The sequence below is a fragment of the Sylvia atricapilla genome, chromosome 4 (assembly GCF_009819655.1).
Source record: "Sylvia atricapilla isolate bSylAtr1 chromosome 4, bSylAtr1.pri, whole genome shotgun sequence".
NCBI lineage: Eukaryota > Metazoa > Chordata > Aves > Passeriformes > Sylviidae > Sylvia > Sylvia atricapilla.
Window position 1 is genome coordinate 38,342,813 of NC_089143.1, and position 12,312 is coordinate 38,355,124.

Below are 12,312 nucleotides of genomic sequence, written 5' to 3' on the forward strand. Positions count from 1 at the left end.
AGAGGATGGATACATAAACACCAGGTCTGTAGAACTGTCCAGCAGATGCCATTCATGCCCCAGAACTGGATCTAATTGTCAAGCATGGCACCTTGAGACTTCCTCCTTGCCTAAGAGGGAGTGAGGACTTAAAGACCACAGTTTCCTGACTCCTGCCGTGTAAAGAAGCAAGCGCTTGTCTGCAACCACTGAAGAGTGGGCTTCCCCAAATATGTCTCCAAAAGATATCTGCAACTGATACTATTATCCAAGAGTTACCTGAGGCCTATGAGGAGATACAAAAATATGAATAAAAGAAAAATTTGCACACAGCTCACCATATGAAGTTCCTTTCAGCAGTTAAAAAATATTATCAAAAGCATCCTGATGTACTAGGCATATAAACATACACCTTTAAAGCATTTACAGCTTTAATAATGCCAAACTTCAGGCAAATGAGGTTCCAAAAATCTCACTGGGAACATTTGAATCATTGCATCATATGACATTTTTAGACAATTTAATTTCAGACTTTATTCAGTTTTCCCCTAGTGATTGGTCTTAAACATTTATTTGAGAAAAATTACTCTGATTTAAGCATAAGAACTATCAAGAAAGATACAAAATATTTTATAGGGAAAATGTGTATTATAAAATTAAACTCAATTTCTTTTCAGCTATCAAATAGTCCCACTGATGTCAGTAAGATTATTCATCTGCTTAAATTTAAACAGATTTCTTGTGCCCTACAGAAGCATTGTATTAGTCACTGTCTCTTTTCACCCAAGAATGAAGGAAACAGAAAATGTGTTGTATTGTAGTACAAAGTCAAAACAGGAGCAGATGTCATCTTTGACATAGCTTGACTATGTTTTTAAGTTGAATACATTTTAGTTTGACTCTATGCTTCTAATGCTGAGTTTGTCTCAATCATTGAATTTGAAAGTACAAATTTCACACTGTTAAGAAAACTAGGAGAGCAATATTTCAATATTATGCTTGTAGAATATTCACTGTAATTTTCAAATAATTATTGCAAGTTGCAATTGCAATAATATAAGTTCTCCTGTTACCAGTTACTCCCAACCAGGAGCTCCCACTAAAGAGCAAATTGCTACATTGTTGAAATCTCTTCTGTGTGGTTTCACTTAATAACTGAAATTTTTTCCAGTGCTCCTTTAACCAAATCTCTAGAAGTTTTCTCATATCCATATATACAGAGTACAATTACCACATTGAGAAGATCATAGAAAATAATGAAGTAATAAGGACACTGAGTTGAAGTCTTGAGCTGCTCTCAAAATATTTTCAGCTGTGATTTTAGAAGCCTACCAGATCATTCTCATTAATACAGATAATGATGTGGAGAACTTTGTTTACTCTTTAAAAATATAAAATATCTCAAATCATACCACATTCAAATGAGGGGAAAAGCTTTTATAGAAGTTATATAACATGCACAAAAGAGAACCAGTTTCATATCAGTTGCCAAGTTGGATTGCTAAATGTTAGGCAAATAAAGATTTCTCCAAGATAACAGAACTATGGGGTAATAAGTGATAATTTTTAACGCCTCTCAGAAAAGCCTTTTTGAACTCTGGTCCTTTTTCACTGTCCAAGAGAAGGCTGTAAACTGGTTATCACTTGACATAGAATTATGTGAAGAAAAAGATCTGTTACTGAGGGTATATGAAGTATTCAGCATTTGCTGACAAGGATACAAAAACTAGTAATTACAAGTTGGAGTTTACTGAGTTAAACTGCATGAAGCACACACTTTCCAAATGAAATGTGAAAAGTTATTAAACACTTAAACAGCTTACCTCATATGGTGCATTTACCATTTTTAAAGAAAAATTTAGTTTTTTTCTTCCACTTAAAGTTATGCTTGGACCCAGCTTTCCTGGGGTAGCCTTTGGCCTGCTGCTTGGGCAAGGAATCTCAATTCCAATCTCTACCCCAATTCTATCGTGTCATTTTGGAAAATCGGCTGCTCATTTTACACAAAATGGTCATGACCTTATAAGTTGTTGAGGCAATTATAATAAATATTTTATGAAGTCTCTACCAAGGAATGAGGTTAATTTCTGATCTCTCTCCTCTCCCAAAAATAACTTCTACTAAAGCACTGCTGTGAGCATAACCTTTTCCCCACAACCATAAGCAACTGACTACAGCTTGAACAAGGATACTGAAGCAATTGGCTGTCTGGAATAGTGCATAGAGGTTTCCTTCCTGCTCATATATTAATAGGCAAGTGATAAGGAGGTCATCTATTCTGTCTTATACTATTACAGTGTAGCAGTATATAGAGAAGAGAATCCTTTGGCATTCCTTGGGCTCTCTCAAATACCAGATCTCCATAACATTAGCATCCCTACCAACATCCCATCATCTCATTATGGATTGCAGTACTTCTACATCCAAACAGACCCGTTTTATTGGCCTACCAGAGCCAGGGCTGGCATGAAATTAACAGTTTTTGTCTGTTAGCTTTTTTCAAACACGAAATTAATCCTCCAACCAAACTAAGGTAAAGACATGTACATTGCTAAAGCTCAGCAGAGAATCAGTTACAGCACTCAAATGGGCTTGATAAATACCCTCAGAGACATAGTCAGAAACTCCACTAACCAAGTCACATTACACATTTTCATTCTTGATAATTTAAGCACTTAATTTTTGATACTAGATCTTGGAATAGTTCTCGCCTTCCCCTCATCATCCTCCCAGATCAGCTGCAATTGGCTTGTTTTGAAAACCATTCCTACAACTACTAAATATCAGACGAGCTTCTTTTTGATAGCCTTGCAACAGAATAGAGCAACATTTGAAAGCCAGTGTCAAAGCATTTATCAAGACAAAGGCCTTCTGCCCTGCTAGGCTGTCATGGGAACAAAATTCTTTTAAGGGTAGATGTGAATCAATAATTTTGTCACGTGAGAACACACATTCTCAGCTAAAAAGCATCATGCTGATTTATATCACTGAGGAAGTAGATTCTCAGTGTGAAACTATAAATAACTTATTTATTAAAACTTCTGACATAATTAGCAGGAATTTGATTTTTTTATTGTCAGCATCACAATAAGAAAATATCACTGCTAAATAAGGAATCCCATTTGCAGCAGATGTTTTAGAGAAGTCAGTTCACGTGCCACACTACAAACATGCAAGTCTTTGTTTGTTCCTAGAAATGTGCACTAAGGTTACAATGAAAATCAAAATGCTAAGATCAGGAAAGCAAAAGCATGTTAGTGCCACTAGCAATGAATACTGATGAATCACCAATGATCTTCTGCTGCTAGCTCTCACCATTTCTTAAAAAACAGGCTGCAGCAGAAAAATTTAAACACTATTCCTGACTCTATTCAGATTTTTCCTGTTTTCTTTTTCTGTAATTTAAGTTTCTTCTACGCCAGAATTTGTAAAGAGCCATTATACTCCCAGATCTGAAAGAATACTTTGGCTATTACTCTGGTTTCCTATAGCAAAACAGCAGGTGTTGAATGGACTCAACAGGCTGACATGGTCTTTTAGAAATATCTTAGTACTGCTACAGACCAGTGGAAGACAAGCCCATAATACTGATTTACTAGAATACAGATATAAATTTGAGCATCTAAAGCTACAAGTTTTCTCAACAATTTAGACTTTTGTTAATCATAAAAGTTAAAGGAAGACAGCACATCACTCCCATATGTTCAGATTTTAAAAAAATCCTTTAAAACATTTTTCTAGTTTTTCTTTGCTTTGCTTTTTGATTACAACAGATCTCCCTGACAGAGGCAAGAAGCAAAGAAAGATTAGTCACATGCCACAGCCACAAGAATTAAACTTGTTTAGAGAAAAATTTCAAAGGTATAAACACATCAGATATCTAACATATTTTACAATTTCTGATTGTGCGAAATACCCAACACCACTTCTAGTTCCAAAGATATGCAAACAGTTATTAAATGCTTCCTCTTAAAATCTAATTTAAATTTAAAATCACTGTATACCACAAGCCACTAAGGACACATCAGAAACATCTGAACATACAAGAATTTCATAAAAGTTTAAAATACTTTCATTTTATAAAAAACTGTGAAATGGTTAAAAAAAAAAAGTCCATCAGATACTATGTTCCATCAGTTTAGCTCATAGGGAAATTTACTCCTTTTCCTTAGTATAATAGAGTAGAACTTGATTCTTACAAGTCAGGATGCAATAAACAAAGTATCTAGAACTGCATTTGAGTGTTTGGCATAGCATAATTCCTATGAGGTAGATTTCTGCCTACAAATAGTTTTTCCTATGATTTTGCACCTTTACCATGAGAAGTTTAGTGCCATGAGATTAAGTCCGAAGATTCAGCTGTGCTGAGCCTGTTAGCCAAACTGTTAACACTCGGCCTGTTATATCAGTGTATTCACATCAGTCCACAAGACGTCAGGATGAATAGTAAAACTTACTCAGCCTACACTGCCAGGCTTACCTGGAGGCAGCTTGTCAGACAGCATAACAAAGTCAGCTGAGCTCTATCAGCTCCACCTGCTACACTGAGGACAGATTCAGGTTGTACTTCGTGCTTGCAGCATTATTTTTATTTTCTGAACAGAAATTCCTATGGATTTAAAATAGCAGGATTATTTCAAAGCATGCATTTAAAAGCTTTGCTCAATGCAGGTTAGAATTGGTATAATATTTAAGGTTCCTTCTGTCATTACTGGACTGAACAAAGGCTATAGCATCATCCTACTCCCAAGTTCAAATGTATCACTATCATTTCATATAGCTATTTCACTTTATAAAGTTCATACACAGCTGAACTGTTCTGTTCTTCTCATCTTAAGCAGGTAGGCAGAAATGTGCCATTGTGTGATGATGTTAATGACATACAGTTTTCTATTTAAATATTACCTATAGAACAAAACCACTATATACTTCTCTTTAGAATTTACAGTACAGTAAAAGCAGCAACACTAACTTTGGGAGAGTTTTCTGGGGGATTTTTGCTGCTACGTAATCATATATTGTGATTTATAAAAATAAAAACAAGTCATAGACTTTACTTGGCTGAACCTGCATTGTTGTACAGAAAGGAGTATGCCTAGGATCATCTTAGTTACAGGAAGACATCATGCTTTTCATGACCACTTTCCTGCTTGTTTACCCACCAACTAAAAACAAAACGGCATTGTCTATCACTTGAAAATGTGCAATTGTAATTTTTCATACAATTTTATTTTTTGCTTTTCTATTCCTTCTTTCACTTCCCCCTAAACACTACATACTCTCAAACTCTCTTCTTTCTGCTTTGGAATCCCCAGCGTTGAATTCTGCCAAGCTGAGTGTCTGTGGTGTTGAGTTCCTGTTTTCCCAACTGCTGACACTAAATCTAAAGCTGGCATTTCAGAATTCAGCTAAGAAGGATTCTGGAAATGCAACCCAAATTTGAAAGCAGCATGCCACAGTTCAAGTAAAGGGTGTCATTAAAGAGGAATCCCTCTCTGCCTCATTAAATCCTTGATAAAACATTGGGGGGGGAAAGAGAGGAAGACAGAAGCGGTCTCAGCAAGGGAAACTTCTCATCACTTTGAATCCTGTTAACTGTATGAGAAAAGGTATGGCAAGACAAGATTCACTACAATCACATTACTAAGATCAGTTGTTTTAAGTCAGTTTCTTGAAATGTGTGTTCCCTAAATCCCCATGCTCCCACCCCATTTTAGGCATTAAAAATCTCACTTCCTAAGCAAATAAAATTTCAGAGGACTTATATGGCTTTGTATTTCCAAGGTAAATACTTCATTCCAGTGTCAATTTAAGATTATAGGTACATAAAAAACAGTAATGCTAGAGGTAATGAGGATGATGGTGAGTGACAGGGCTACAGAAAAGGATATTCAAAACCATTCAGGTAAGTCCTAGTCCAGAATTATCTACTTCCTTGCAATTTTGATTAAGCAAGAGAATGCTGCTAAGAAATGGTTTTCTCAGAACCACATAATGGCAATGAAGGTTAATTAGATTACAGCTTTAATTATCACACAATAATGTGAAGGTAATCAGTTTTCCCTCACTCACTGTCCCTTGCTTAAGGAATCCTGTCAATCATAGTCACATCTCAGGCTCCAACTGAGATCACATGGCCACAACATAAAAGAGAAAATAAAAATTAAAAAAAAGAAATCACATCTGAACAAGAACATTACATTCAAAATCTCATAAAATCACATGCAAGAAAGTGCACGTCAGAAAGACTTTTGAAGAAACACACACTTCTTTCCATGCCGTATCTAGAGTGAACGTTTGATGAACCTCACTTAAGACAAATCCAGTAATATTCAACATGGTTATGAAATCAATCTTATTTCTCTAGAGCATAAACTGTGTTTGACTTCCCTGGTTTCTCTTTACTACTTTTTCTCAAAAAATTACTAGTTTGAAAAGGATGGCAGTATATTATTTGACAGCCTCTGTTCAGCCCCACAAAGACTGAGACGCAAAGTTTTCTCTCTGCCACAAGCACTGCCTTAGCCTTACTTAATAAACTTTATAGACACTGCCCAAACATAGCCATGCTGTTACTGCAGCCTTCACTTCCTTCAACTGGCCTTCCTACAGTCCCAACATTAGAGAAGCCTCAAACATCGCTAAATGAAAAATTTCTCCAGATAACTCCACTGTGAAGAAATTTTACATCTGTGAGATTGTTGTTGGATAGCTTGTACATGACTCAACAATTGTTAGGGAAAGGTTTAGTACAAAGTCTAAGGATCCCAGGGTCACACCAGTGAACACGCAGACTTACTTTGAGCAAGCTATTGGTGCTGGCTGCTACACATCTCTCCCTGCTCAGAACAGCCCCTTCCCCAATTCTGACTGCCTGACATCCCATGTCCCCAGACTGACTTGTAAAAATCATCACCAGGGCATTATAACAGACAGCTTTATTTTAATGCGAAAATAAAGCTGTAGTGGAGGGGCAGCAACTTGCATAACACCCACTCAGTCAGTTCTAATGGCAAGAACTCCAAAGTCAAGTGCTCAAATATTCATCATAGCATAATGCTTGTTTACCATATTCTAACATCATTAAAAGTGGATTGTAACTCAGACTGCTGCTGAGCACTGAACAGCAAGCACAAAGTTTGAAAGTAACTAGCACGCAGAATTAACTATAAATATTTTACGGTGTTAAAGTCGGTTACTCCCCTTATTTCTAGAGTCATATGCTACACTAGTTTTAACAGCTTTATCTTCCACTGACATCAATAGCTCCCAGAAGATTAAAAGAGGGGAGAAAAAAGGACTACACAAAATTGAAGTTTTTAAAACTGCAAGAGAAGTTCAATCAGATGGAAAGGCAAATGTGTCCCACAATTGTTCTTCACCACATCACTAAAGATAATATTTATTGCAATAGACTGTCACTGTCAATTTTTCTGTATACAAAAGAACTTAAAACATCTGGGATACAATTGTATAGATGCAGATCTATCTCATTTCTAGAATCAAGATAAGTAAGGAAAAGCTAAAGTGCTATTGTCATAATTTTCTGCTTCAAGACAAACTTAAAAAAATAATTAATGTATTCTAATCAAGCAATTTTTCCATTTCATTTCCCTGAAATCACACTGTAGATCTCTACAATGATGATGAATGCCTTCTGGGTAGTAGGGTAAGTATTCCCAAAGACTATGTGCAGGCAAAAGTCTGCCTGTGTAACTAGTTTAGTGTGTGCAACTGTGTGCGCTCAGTAAAGAGGTCTTATTTCTGGAAATCGGGCCATTTAGTTGCATTTTGTCTTTTTGTGAGAATCACTAACCAAGTCTGTGAGTACTTGTTTGTTCATGTACACTGCAATTATCCGGTCTTCACCTACACTGGGGTTTTTTGCATTTTCACTTGCCATTTCTAATTTCTCCAGGCTCTGATTGAGTAGAATGTGTCTCAAGAGGGAATTCCCTCAGAACCTGATTTTGCTTTAAGACACCTGCACTTGATAAGAAGAGGCAGCTGCAGAATTATTGACTGTAAAACACAAGTAGAATGGTGACATGAGAAAAATTTTAGTTTAAATTTATTTTAGCATTTTAATGCCATCTTCAGTAACTGTCTCCTAGCAAATGGAAGTATATATGGAATATAAGCAGTTAGAAATTTTGATCTATTCAGAACCATAATGAAATTCTAATTTTTTGCACAAATAAGTCACATTTGACACTTCAGTGAGACAGCAGCTTGTTCAGTTCTAAATGTGATTTCCCTGCTCTTGGAGTTACATTATCTATGTTTTCTAAAAGGAATAGTTTGGACCATTATTGTGATAGCATGGATATTTAACTAGCCTTTGTAAAAGTAAGGTGTAAGCAGACGTTACATCCATTTTGTGTCTATTACCCTAAAAACCAAATGAAGAAGTAGAGCCCAAGAGAAGTTAGATCTGATACAAATTGTCAGAAGTAAGAAAACTGTAACACAGTTGGCATTCATTCTTCAGCTCAGTCATAAGTCTATGGATATTGTAGCCCACACAACATTTTATCAAGTTCTCCATACCTTGTAAAACTCAGGCACAATAGACTGCTTTCAGACATGTTTGCTAAAGAATGACTGAATTTTCTTATTATTTCTCCAGAATAAGGCTTCTTAGCCAGCCTTCTATTGTTCACCTTAACAATCCACTTATTTTGTGGTGCCATAAAGCAATAAGCTGACATGGCCTTTCCACTTTAAGATCTGATTCTAGTTTTTGACGAACATCCATGCAGGCCTTTGTTATAAGTATTGGATAATTAATTCGTGCTATTATAAAGTGTTGAATCATTTTAATTCCACCAAATAAAAAGTAATTGTGAAATTGCAAGCCTTTGCTGGGAACAGGGGAAGCAATGCATTTGCAACAGGAAGAAGGGTGTCTCCACCAGGTGATGGGTCCTCTCTGAAGATAAGATTGCCAACGACCCAGTGATCAACACCTGATCAGAATCTTATCTACATCGGCCCGGGTGTGCGTGCCAGTACCAGGTTCCCATAAATGCAATCAGACGTCCAGCCCTGCCTGGAAAACCATTCATCAGACCAGCAGACAGAAAGAAAAGAAATATGAATATGAAACAACTGAGTAGACAAAACAATGAAGCAACCTTCTTTCTGGCCAAAAAACTGTACAAAATCAGCCCTGCAAAAGCAGACTTTGTGAACCGGGGAAGATAAGGCACGCTTACAGTTCTTAGGTTCACCCAGCACTAATCCCGGGCTCAATGCTGTCCATTGCTTGTGGCGTTTTCACATTTCTATTTTGCAATATTTCTTAATAAAAGGGCATATTAATGAAATTAGGCTGATTACTTATTACAGCTTGTTCCTTCATCTTACAGTAAAAAACTAGCAACCTCATTGATACAGCTCACCTCTATGGAGTGGTAGCAAAACTTCCACACGTAGAGAGTCTACAGCCAATATGGTAAGATGGTAACAGAACATTCCCTCCAGTGAGTCCTAAAACTTACTGTAATAGCTTGAGTTATCTCCCTTTCCATTTTCCTCTTTGAGTGTAATATGAGAAATTAGCCAGACACCAAGTCTATGGATGACATTGTTACTATAATTCTTTTATCTAACAACTGGCATTCATTTTCCTAGAGGCTTCTTCCTTCAATTTTTTGGGCTCCTATTCTCTTAACGATGATTCATCCAGCAGATACTGTTAAAATCATCTACTTTACTCATGCAAAGCTTATCTAAGGAACACCAGCTGCCCCTAGCTGCATGGAGTAGCAACACAATATTGCATCAATTGCATATGATGAATTACATATTAAATTTCCAGCACTCTATAATATATAAACCAACATAGAATTACATTTTCACAACAGCAGACCTTTCTTAGTGGAATTCTATAAAGCATATTTCTTTTTGACCAAGAGATTGTAATAGGGCTTTGGAGTCCCTGAAAACTATCAGGTAAGTCACAATCTATTATTTCTGTTTATGGGGAAAAATTACCCTGGAAGACTTTGGTTTTTTATTTTGTTTAGGGCCTATTGCCACAGCAAAGTGTGTCGTGCTGTGTACTCACTGGAGCCCACAGCTTCAAACTTTCCCCTGGGTCTCCAAACAGCTACATTACTCCTACAGAAACAAAAAACAAAAAAACAAACAAAAAAAAAAAAAAAAAAAAAAAAAAAAAAAAAAAAAAAACCAAACAAAAAAAAAAAAACAACACTTGTTTATTCTAAATATGATTTAGAATAGAATGGGACACCTAGTTAGGAACCCAGGCCACTTTCACCTTTCCAGTGCACTTGTGTACACCCCTGGCATACATAAAAATGCCAGAGTTTGTGAGTGTGAAAATTGCCCCACAAGACTTCACAAATTCTTAAAAACACTGGGGTATTAGTTTGGGGTTTTTAAGTTGCTCTTTCTTTTTGTCCCTTACTCTTGTGTAGCAAACTTGTGTCAAGTGATTTTACACACCATAAAGACTGATATAAAGGTTTTTTTCTTCTAGATCTTCCAGCCACTAAGTAAATGATGATTATAAGAGACATCAAATAAGACCCATGCAATGGTTAAGAAAAAACAACCAAAAAACCAGCAAATAGATTCTGAAAAGTAACACGTATGAAATCTTTGACACTCAATCATGTCACACGGACCATGTCTCTGCTCAGTCAGATACACAACTATCAGGGTGACACTGACCTGCACTGACACCACCCTTAACCTGCAAGATCACTGGGTTCTTTCCTGCACTTAAAAGAAAGGGCACATGAAAAGTGCTGAGTAAGGGTAACAAACAGAACACAGCACACATACCTTTCAAGATGTAAATCTAGGGATAAATTCAATAATTTAAAATGTATCAAATTTCTTATTTATGGAGATCAAATAGTTGTTTTCATCCCAAGAAAGATAACCAATGCGATCAAAATACAATATCTGAGGCCTAAAGTAGAGCACTGCACATGTCAGACTTACCAAAAAAGCTGTGCCTATAGCTGTAATGGCCATCTTTAGGATCAGGAGAGTTGAAGAAAATTGATGGAGAGAGTATTTGCTTGTTCCTTTGCTTTTCCTGGTTGCTGTAAGTATAGGTGAACATGCCATGACATACAGCCATATGTTTGTTCAGACTTAGAGCAGCTCCGTTCACCAGCCGAATTTCCCACAGGCGCCATCCTCGCACAAATTTACTCTGATAAACATTTAAGCAACTTTCAGTATTATTTTCCCCCCTTGAATTTTATATAATGCCTTGAAATTTTTTCTTCAGGTCGTTCTATGCAGTAGTACATGCTGCATGATAAGCCTATAAAGGCTTTACTTCACCACTCAGCTGCCTTCAAAAATAGCAGGCACAAGTTTTAGTTAAATCTTCTTATATAAAGAGATGAAATAAGAGCAGTACAATTTCAGTAGGAGATATTAATCTCATTTTTTATCTTCACCAATAAAAAAGAAAAAAGAAAATAAAATTTTGTAGTTCTTTAGACTAATGATATTCCTACCACAATATTCATTTATGAAACTGTCATCTTGTAGTTCTTAAATAGCTCCTCTTTTGGCTCACAAATCGTGTCATTCCTGAATTCTACGTTCTTTTGTCTTCCATGTTTTCCTTATATGTATAGAGAGACAAAGATTTACATTGTAAAAATCCTCAAAATGAGAGACTTAATTCAATACTTCATGAAACCATGAAAATTCAGTGAAACCACAGAACTATTTAATGATGAGTTTTAGGTTGCATCCCCAAGTTAATCTGCATGTATACAGCCAGGACTTCCAAAGGTAAGAGGAATTCCCTACTCCACATCTGGTATTTATACCTATAAGAAATGGTATAGCTAAATCGTAATTTTCCAGGTTTGTTTCACATTCTCTTTTTGTAGCATAGAAACATTCACTTTTGGAAGAAACCAGAAAATTTAGTGGAATGGTTTCTATGGACATGGTTCCAATTCTTGAAAAAGCTGCTGGTTAGGAAATTTGCTATCTACCTTACTCTAAAAGCAAGTCAGGCCACAAAAATGGTAATTTTGTTACAGATTTCCAAGGATAAACAGAGAAAAAAATAAAAAGGGCACAAGAGATATTGCTCAGAGAACTCTGGCTCCATTCTTCTCCAGTCTTGCAAAGTGCTCATTTGCTATTGTTTGAGAAAGATGGAAAAATAAGATGAGAATAGGAAACTTTTACTTAATAAAATAAAGCATCATTCTAGAAATTGTTCAAGATTTAGAAAAAGCAAAGTTTATGCTCAGAAATTATTCTTGAACTGAGAAACAGTTCAAAACACTTTAGAATTTAGGTGAAAAATACCTTTTAGAAGTG

The 12,312-nt window shown here is 36.1% G+C and overlaps 1 long non-coding RNA gene across 1 annotated transcript in view; it reads right to left on the minus strand.

The window, feature by feature from the left end:
* Nucleotides 1-534: 534 nt before the first annotated feature.
* LOC136359943 (uncharacterized) overlaps nt 535-12,312 on the minus strand; it is a 30,163-nt gene continuing 18,385 nt past the window's right edge. The window contains exons 2-3 of the long non-coding RNA XR_010743384.1: nt 10,052-10,104; nt 535-938 (exon numbers count right to left, since the gene is read on the minus strand). This is a non-coding gene — a long non-coding RNA (uncharacterized lncRNA). The remainder of the gene's footprint in view (nt 939-10,051; nt 10,105-12,312) is intronic.